Genomic DNA, 10,957 nt, shown 5'->3' with positions numbered 1-10,957 from the left:
GTGACGATGGGTTTTTTCATTATATACCGAATAGAACCCCCCCCCCCCCACAAACCCCCCAAAATCAAAACAATGCGTACAGCTGTCCAGAAATGATCTTCAGATAAAACGCTACAAAGTGCATGGTGGCAGAAAAGATTATATTATGTTGCCCCAACATAATCTATGCCGGCATCGCTCGAAAAAGATAATATTATGATAAATTTAACAGATTCGTTATGAAGTGTAAAAGTCTAAACCAAAGAGAGATTTATTTACTTAGTTATTTCAAGAATATTTCGCTTATACGACAGCGACCGCATTATGGTGGAAGGAAATTGGACAGAGCCCGGGGGAAACCAAAAAATGAAACATTAGGTTTTTGTATCACTTACATGTCAACTGAATGCGAAATATTTAAGTTTGCCACATTTATGTGTTGACGTTTTCATGAGATTCCCTGATTTGTTACAAGAAGATATATATATATATATAGGAGTGATCTGACAAAGGAATATGCAGAATACGTGAAGGTCTAAATTCTTTTGACTTTTAACAGGTGTTTTTTTTTTCAATTTTTTTCAAGATTTAATTTCACTGAAATTGATCAGTGCAACCTCTATGGAGGTACGTAACAGTGTCTGAGTGAAAACGACCAGAGACAATCTGGAATTTAAATTTTCAAACTTACTAGTATATTTTGTTGTTGTGTTGTTTTAACTCAAATTATAGTGTTCTTCAACAAAACATCACCATTTTACCTTAATCAAACAGCCCTGTAGTCTCATGGTAAATACGACTGTGTATCAGTGTCGATAATTTATTAATCGATAATTGTCACGATTCATTGTTGTATTGGAGAATGGTTTTCTGCAGGACAGCACTGATAAAGGTCGTGGACGGTCCCAGCGCGACGTCGCTCATTGTCCCTCATCATAGAACAGTTAGTTTGGTACTGCCCAGTTTCCTCCTCCCCGGGGCCACGAACGCTTCCTGCCGACTCACCTGACTGGCCTGATTACTCCCAGTCCACGCGGCTAACGATAGCTACACCTGATCATATTAAATGATAGGTTATCTAACCATTGGCCGCCTAATACAAGAACAAACATGCTCGCATTTATTTGTATTTGATTAGCGCTACACAAACCTTGTTGGTTGTTCGCCAATGCGTGGAACGCTGTATATCGATCATATGATTCGGACAAAACATATCATATATACCTTCTAACTTCGTCTTATCATTCGCATATCTCGCAAGCATAAATTGATTTCTTGTGTTCCGTCCGCATGGAGAGTGTAATAACCACTTTACTATACAGCATACAGCGCACAGTTTGATATGAAACGGATGCAATCCTGCTAATTCCCAAAGCATTTAGCCACTCCCGACATCATACAACGTGGCAACTATACACAACAGCCATGTAACTATACGTACATGGTATCAGACCTCATCTCACAGCCTACTTGGAATAACCAATTATTGCCAATTATTCAGTCAACCAAATGTTGAGCACTAGAAAGAAAAGCACCTATAAACATCTATCTACCATAGACTGGTATACAACCAATCCCCTTGTATGGACGAAACATACTTGAATTGAAATGTTTATGTCACCTATAACTCATTCTATGGATGGAGGAAAAAATATTCCTTTGCTTTACTACAAATGTTCCTGATAACTAAGTGAGATTTATGGTTTAAGGTTCTACAAAAAGTTCTTATTATCGGCAACTTACATACTAGCATGGTAGGCCTACACGATTTCAATACTGATTTCCCTCATTCGCCTGAAACATTCCATTTAAAACTGTTGACTGCTTCTCGTTCCATGATTCTGTAATAATCTCTAATAAACTTTACAATACTTTCTTAATTCTTTGGTGGTTCTGTTAACTTCGTTTTAAGAACTGACCTTGCGATTATTCACCTGGAACACCTATATTTGTTGACAGCTGGTATACGACTGTTTTGACGCATAGACTAATTGTTTTCCACTTATCATTTTGTAAGACATCATGCATAGGTCTGGAATCTCATATTTATAATTTACATGGCTTGTTTTTCTTCGCGGCTCATTGCTAACGATTTGAATGCTCCAATTTACATTAAATCATCATACAACCGTTTAAGATTACACTGAAGCTATGCACCATGAGAACGTTAGCCACTGGTTTCGTGAGAAAAATCGGTGTTTTCAGTTTACAATCTGATTTGAAAACTGCATTTTGACAAAACCAATCCGGACTGACAGAATAGGAACACTTCTCACTACTTTAAAAACTGACCATCCGATATTACCCTTAATGACATGTAGGAATCTACTGGATGAAGAAATCCACACTGCCGTTAGTCGTACAGGCATCTTTAAAAATATTGTATTTTACTATTACATCTGGCAACAAGTTTCAAAATTGATTTAATTAGTTCATAAATAAAAAAACTTTGTTGCTCTTGGTAGGTTCATTTTATGTTACTGTTTCAAAAATTCAGACAACAGTTCGATACTGCAACCCAGGCAACAGTTCGAGTATGGCAATCCAGGTAACATGTCTCAATGGCCATCTATTAGTTCCACTAGACAGTTCCACATAACAGACTGTCTCATTTGTCACCCAACACTTCCACATGACAGACAGTCTCATCCAACACTTCCACATGACAGACAGCCTCATCCAACACTTCCACATCAAAACGGTCTCAATGGTACTTTCACACGACAGGCAGTCTCAATCGCCGTCCATCACTTTCCCATGACAAACACTCAATCGCCATCCAGCATGATATACAGTCCCAACCAACTCTTTCACATGACACACAGTCTCATTTTTTACCCATTAGTTCCACATGGCAGCCTCAAACGCCATCCGACATGCCACTCAATCTCAACTAACTCTTTTGCTTGACACACAGTCTCAACTGTCGTCCAACAGTTCTACATGACACACAGTCTCAATTGTCACCCAACAATTTTACATAACAGACAGTCTCAACTGTCACCCAACAGTTCTACATGACAGTTTCAGAATTTCAGAATTGATTTAATTAGTTCATAAATAAAAAAAAACGTTGTTGCTCTTGGTAGGTTCAAGAGTATCAATTGTCACCCAATAATTTCACATAACAGGCAGTCTCAATCGTCATCCAACCGTTCTACATGACACAGGGTATCAATTGTCACCCAACAATTTCACATAACAGACAGTCTAAACTGTCACCCAACAGTTCTACATGTCACACAGTCTCAATTGTCACCCAATAATTTCACATAACAGACAGTATCAATCGTCATCCAACAGCTCTACATGACATAGAGTATCAATCGTCACCCAGCAGTTCTACATGACACAGAGTCTCAATCGTCACCCAACAGTTTCACATAACAGACAGTCTCAATTGTCACCCACAGTTCCACATGACACACAGTCTCAATTGTTACCCACAGTTCCACATGACACACAGTCTCAATTATCCCCCAACAGTTCCACATGACACACAGTCTCAATTGTCACCCACAGTTCCATATGACACACAGTCTTAATTGTCACCCACAGTTCCACATGACACACAGTTTTGATTGTCACATGACAGTCTCTATTGTCACGTAACAGTCCCACATGGCAGCTAGTGGGGCTTAACTGTCATTGAGATGACTGCTAAATAAGCATTTAAGCTGTGATAGATACCGGAAGTCTTACCATCTGGTCTTATTCCTGGAAAGACCATCGAACAATTTAGAATTTGTATGGCGATGTATGCGAAATTCCGTCAGTAGGTCAATAGATTGAGAGAGAGAGTGGGTGAAACGGGGGGTGGGGAGGATAACGGTGATGGAAGATCAGACATGATAATTTAGCTGTGTACGTGAGTTGCATTAGCAGGCTATCAGAGCTGTATATGGCTGCCATTGGTGCCGTATAACACCTGTATTTTTCTGTCTACCTATCACTTATCGTGTTATCATTTATCAATCAAATCCTCTGAGGTCAGGCAAACTGGCCATTCCTTATTTATGATCCGTTTGTGTCGCTAGGTAATACAACGAATATTTCTCTCTGGTTGTCTACTCTAGATTGTTAATGAACAATCTGTTACCATGGGAACTAATCGATACGCTTCTGCCCAAGGTTTCCTTGTAAAAAGCAAACCTGTGTAGGTACTGTGTGTAAAGGGGTATCGATCTACTTGCGGGGAACACCTGCATTTGGCTTTCTCCAACAATTTATTATATACGGGAACATCAAATTATTTCACAGACCTAACACGGATTTGCTTCACTGTGCAAGGATGTATGCTACAGCATACACAGAATGTAACAAAGTTAACAGCTGGTGTACTTGTATAGATTACAATGTCCTCACAAAATATTTGACATGTGCGGTTTTGTTACAGTTTTATCCAGATGTGATTGTGTATCAATACCCTATCAAGTCCAATTCTACAAACTTCGTCACACAGTATAACAATTCCTTTCTTCACACAGTTGTATTATCATAATGGCAACCATTAACCAAATTTTTCATAACCTTAAATATTGTACAAGTAATAATCGCAATAGCCCAGAAATGCAAATTGCTTTATAATGAGATTTATTTATTTATGTGATTGGTGTTTTATGCCGTACTCAAGAATATTTCACATATTCAGCGGCTGCTAGCATTACGGCGTGAGGAAACCGCTCAGTGCCCGGATGGATTTTGACAAGTTAATTACTCATAACTAGTAAGACTAGCAATTTTTACGTCTTCCAGCCTCCCGGAAACAGTATTAAATGCAAACTATAATGTCTAGATTCTAGAATTCTAACAATAGTTCATATATTAGATTGTCTTAATCCTAGATTTTACCATAGTGAGATGTATACTTTGAGTGGGAACCGAGTCATGTTGGTGTCTTCAGTAATGAACAAGCTGACGCGCTGGCTAAGACAGGGTCGTTAATGAAAGCCGTCACTGGTGTTATACCGCTTTCTATTTCAGAAGTGATGTCCCAGCTAAAAAGTTTTTTCATTGGTTTATTGTAGATTGACTGGGATTAGAACACACGCGGGAGGTTTTTTTCAGTAGATGTCTCCTCTTGTGACCTCCCAGTTTGTGAGGTTCCCGAGATGACGGGCCGATGTACTTGTCCACCGACTGGTCTGGGGTCATTTTCTAGTTAATTCATATCCCCATAGGTTCCACCAGCATGCCTCAGGTTTATGTGACGCCTGTTTAGTGGAAGACACTATTCCACACCTCTTATTTTAAGATGTTTTACGTAGACCTAATTAAAGTTGGGTTGGCTACCGCTTTCTTGGAATCTATTTTCAGATCTTTACCTCCTAAAAGCTTTCAGGGTGTTGCCTCTGTGTTATGACGATGTCAGAAGTTCTAAATATCATGTTACCGTTTTTACAGGGATTTTGAATTGTCTATATACTGTGTTCAATACAGGGTTTACTGAACTACGTGTTTACATGGCCGTCTATTCTCAGCACCGACTTCATATAGTGTTTTCCCTATTCCTGTATCTTTCTATTTCCTGCTGTATCTATGTAATATCAATTCAGCCATGTCTATGGGCCTATGTCATATCGTTCCATCTGAACGTACATTGTATGTTAATAATGAGACAAACCCAGAATCCTAATGCTTACGAATGGCAAGTTTGTTTTTTTTTATCTCGCTATTGGTACATATAATACAATAAGCATGCATTGCCATTCTTCCAATATATATATATTAATGAGATTGTGATTCAAATCAGGCCTTATTACCAAAGTAGCAGGCGTTAAAGCAATGCCATAAAAACACAGAACATAGATGTTAATTATCACAAACAAATAGTTTTTGAACAGATTTTAAATAAACTTGTTATTAGTACAGCTAAATCGCCTCCTCAAGAAGAGTCTAAAATACACAAAATATCTTAAAATACGAAAAAAAATTTTTTCCATACTCAGTAACAGGCTGGATATATTATTGATTGTTAGGAACGCAGTTAAAGGAGACTACTGACATTACAGCAGGTGATATGATGGTTAAAGCCGTATGTAATTAGTTCTGGAATCTATATGACATTTCTCATGTAAGGTTACAGACCGGAACATAGATATGACTCGAAACATGCTGTAAAATGCCAGCAGCGTTTTGATAATCTGTGTGATAAATGTGTCTTGACTTCGGTGGCGCCTAAAATATCCACATTTTAAAGAATTCTTGATTTTTCACGATATGATTGCTTTTTCTGAGCAACAAAATTAGATGCTATTGATTCTATAACGTGGATACATAAATTTAAATCATCTGGTTATAAAGTCGGTTTGAACAATAGGCACCAGGTGCATAAGTATGGAAGTCCCGGAATTGCTGTTAAAATAGGTTTACTACCATATGTACGCAAACATCCTAAATAAATATGTTCTATTGCAGACAGTCTTTGAACAAATTTTAAATAATAACACTTTTGGATGGTTTATATCTTCCCGCTCGGCCGCGGGAGATTTCTCTATTCTGTATGCCCTGTTGAGCTATTTGATACTCTGGAATATGATAAGGCGCAATAACTTGTGCTCGAATATGAACAAAAACAGGCGCTAATCCACAAAAGCTGCAAAAACTCCCCGGTACAAGGTTTCGTGTTGTCTTACACTCTGGCCACTCGTTAACGGAATGGCCCATGCTAAAAAAAACTATATGCCAGAAATTTGATCATCCACCGAAAGGTAGATACACCGACCGACTTGTAGAGTTGATGAGTTACAGATTAAAAGGTTAACATCTGGAAAACGCTTAATACAAACATGGGCAATACTAGCCTGACGAATATAGATGTAAGAACAACAGAAGGGAGGCTTGGAAATGATAGATACACTCAAAAAATTAATCTGTAAATTCTCACAGAAAGCCTGTTTCCTGAATGGTGTCAGAATGTATTCCGTTATTATAACACAATATTATGTCATATTCAACATAATATCTTCTTAGTCTTTTAGGATCGTTATGTTGAGTCATGTTAAGAGAATAATCTGCTGCAATAACAGAATACATGTACAGTTTAGCATTGCTTTCTATTTAACTTTCTGTTAAGTTTAACATTATTTTTTTGGAGAGCACGTTTGCGATGTGACTTGCAAAGGAAGTACTATGGTGGAATACGCCATATGTATAGGTTTACCTGGAGTGCTCATTTGTATTCATAGTTTCCAAATAATGTGTTTAGATATCCTGTTAGACGTTCACTCGGCCATTGCATTTTCCTTTAAAAGTTGTACTAAATATGTACAGTTTTGAGTGATGGTAATGGCGTTCATTTTGAAAACAACGTCGTCGAAAGTATAGCTAGTTATTAAGGGCTTAATAAGGGGCATATTGGTGTGAATATGGTTTGTGATAAATTATACAACGGTTTCCTGGGTTCAGTTATGGAGAATATTGAGGTCAGATAAACGCCTAAAGTCCTAACTCTATTAGAAACTGTCATATTATATACTCGTTCCGTGAACCGTGGTTTGTGACGCGAAGTGTAGCAAAAGGGCATTTAGGCCTACGTGTATATAGCCTTGTCAAAAATGAGTTCAAGTCCAGCGCAACGAAAAATAATTTACAAGATTTGTGAAAAACTAACAGAAACTACAAGGCCATTCTATGAAAAATTACAGATTCGAAAATGAATGGTCAAGGCAAAATGAAGCGATCGTGTTTCCATTCAAGCATTGAACAGGGCGGTTTAAACTTCTAATTGACGGGAGAAGATTCTGTTAAAGTTTACTCAACGTCATAGTCTCCAAAACACTGTTCATGTAGTTTACATAACGGCATAGTCCCAGAAACACGGTTCAAAAAGTTATAGTTACAGTTTACATAACGCCCTAGCCCCAGAAACACGGTTCAAATAGTTTACATAACGTCATAGTCCCAGAAACACGGCTCGTATAGTTATAGTTTACATAACATAATAGTCCCAGAAACACGGTTCGTATAGTTATAGTTTACATAACTTAATAGTTCCAGAAACATGGTTCGTATAGTTATAGTTTACATAACGTCAAAGTCCCAGAAACACGGCTCGTATAGTTACAGTTTACATAACGTCATAGGTCCAGAAACACGGTTCGTATAGTAATAGTTTACATAACGTCATAGTCCCAGAAACGTGGTTCGTATAGTTATAGTTTACATAACTTCATAGTTCCAGAAACACGGTTCACGGGATTAATTGCCCTCATACATGAGGACAAAGAGATCACAAGCGATCCAGACAATTGTGGAGTTAAATTTGGTTTCTTTAAAGTTTGGTTGGGGTACGACACGGCAGGAGCCATCCAATAAAGAGTTGTGATGTAATAATTTTGACGTAATTTGAAGGCTGGGTGGACCACTAAGCCAGATTGTCAATCATTAGATATAAACAAAGAGCAACTCGAAACAACCGTTCCTTCTGAGTAACTGTGGACTGAGAAGACTTTAACTTATGACTAGTCTATTCCCATATAGAGTCATTTGCTACTCTCCAACTGTAATACACGGACGCTGCTCTCATTATTTCTGCTATATGTCAGTGTATGCCATCAGCACGCATTGCCACCTGCTTCTTGGAAAACAAGGCCATTCCTATCTGTAAACTCACCACAGCTCTGTTACACGGCCTTCCATTCTCAGTGACTGTCTCGTTCAGATTTAGACACAATGAGTGGTGTAAAACTAATGAGGACTGTGGAACTCAACTTCTTCATCTCGTGACAAATGTTCAGCAATGGACGCAGCTGGTAGTTTGCACAGATACACAGAAATCAATTTTGTCTGCGCACGTCTGAAAATCAAACGGTCTTTTCAAATTTCAGTCAAATAGGTACAAGTAGCTGGGCAACAAATGCCATAGCGGGAAAATGAATATAAAAGTGTTATAAACCTATTCAACTTGTTGGAACTCTATTTCAAGTTTTATTTTCATGGAACTGTAAAACTTATTTTGTGTACTACAGTTTATTTTGAACTCATATGTCTTAGAACATAGGGGCTTACATATCTTCCAGAAGTGTCGCTCAACTTCATCACATGGATGACGCAAAACAACTTACCACGATTTCTAGTTTACATATTAAAGATACAGCTGTCGGTATGAAAATTCAAATTGTCAAAGGCCTGAAATGCAATGAAATTTCATATATACATATGCATGTCTTTTATATACTGTGACTCTTGGGGGATTTTACTGCAAAAACCACAGTCCATATTTTTCATTTATTATTAAGTGTTTTAGCACATTTTTAAATAAATATTTGGATGACTGAACCTCTAAAATGAATTTTATTTATTTATTTATTTGTTTATTTATTTAATTGGTGTTTCACGCCATACTCAAGAATATTTCATTTATAAGACGACTGCCGGCACTCTGGTGAGAGGAAACTGGGCAGAGCCAGGGGGAAAGGACGAATCATAGTTTCCAGAAATAATTTCCTTAAAATGCTTTCCCCGTCCTGTATATGTCACCTTCAATGCATGTCATCAAATGACATTTCCTTGTATACCCTTCATGGTCTACGATATTCACAGTTGGTATATCCATATAGCTGAGCACTCCCGCGTGGCTGATGCATTATTCACTTCGATATCCGTGTTTCGCATATCATTTCCGTGTGTACCCGCACCTGATACACCATCGTCTGGGATATCCTGTGTATGGGAACACGTCGCTTGCATATCATTCCGTGGTATATTTGTGCCAAACATGTACCCTTGTTTAGGATATCCTGTGAGGACCCATGTCTTGGATATCATTCCCTGGTATATTTGTGCTTGACATATACCCTCGTTAGGAATATCCTGTCCTTGAGGGGGCTTGTATGTTGTTCATTATTTTCTGGTATGCCCATCAATACGTGTGATATTATATGGCTTGAGAATATCACATCAACATAAATTTCCTGATGATAAGTTGCTGGGTTAATGGCGATTATCTGCTCTGATCATAACCCAGTGCATTTTCCACTTAAGAGTTCAGGGTTGCTTTTCGAAAACAGGATTGGTTGATAAACTGAATATTGATTGACGTATACATTTATACTCTAGAATTTTTTACTGTCTTTAGTTTTACTGATATAAAGCTCAGATTAATAAGGGGGCGGGCGGTAGGGAGGGGGGGGGGTAACCGGAGTGCACGCGAGAAACCATACGTGACACACAAACTTGAACGTTATATTGGTAGACGAAAAGTGGTCGTCACCCACCGAACGCTTGATTGTTCAAACGATCACCCGTGCAAACGGACATTTTCTTGTCGCAAAGACGTGCACGAACAACGAGAGCAGGAGATTCTACCAATTCCCCGTCCACAACGCGGGTTCCTCGTGGTTGTAAAAATAGGACATCTTGTGAACACTGAATCTCTGTCATATTTTGCACCGTGTTAACAAATGAAGACGGGAGTGACTGAGGGTTTCACCTATAAAGGGCTAATCGCTTTACACGTGTGCCAATGGCCAGTCTCTAGCGATATCCCTTGAGGTCTTATACAAAGGTAATGAAATAAGAAATGGTGTCAGAATGTGTAACTAGGAAATCCATATATATTTTTGACCTCAGAAATCATGGTCAAAACAGGCTTCGGAACTTTAAAAGTCCTTGTATATGGGATTAAGGGAGAAGACAAGTTTGGGCTGGTTTTGGCGGGGCCGCAAATCTAATCATGAGGTTCCATTACTCTAATTGTCCTCTCCGCATTCTTCCCTCGTCCTCGACTGCATTCAGACATGCCGCTAATGGAAGGCGTAATCGTGTTTTATGACAAAGTAACGAGGAGATTCTATGAACAAGAATGCCTGTGTCCCAGCCTCACATTGTTCTAAGCATATTAGTCTGTGTATAGTTTTGAGCTAGATGCCTAGCCTGCGCAACAACCACGTTCATGTGGGTGCAGTGTTTCGCATACTGATAGGGCCTGAGGTACACTATATATTGTGCAACTCTGTTTCTATAAGTGAAGTTTCGT

This window comes from Liolophura sinensis, chromosome 1 (genome assembly GCF_032854445.1).
Source record: "Liolophura sinensis isolate JHLJ2023 chromosome 1, CUHK_Ljap_v2, whole genome shotgun sequence".
Lineage (NCBI taxonomy): Eukaryota > Metazoa > Mollusca > Polyplacophora > Chitonida > Chitonidae > Liolophura > Liolophura sinensis.
Note: the sequence above shows the minus strand (reverse complement) of the source record.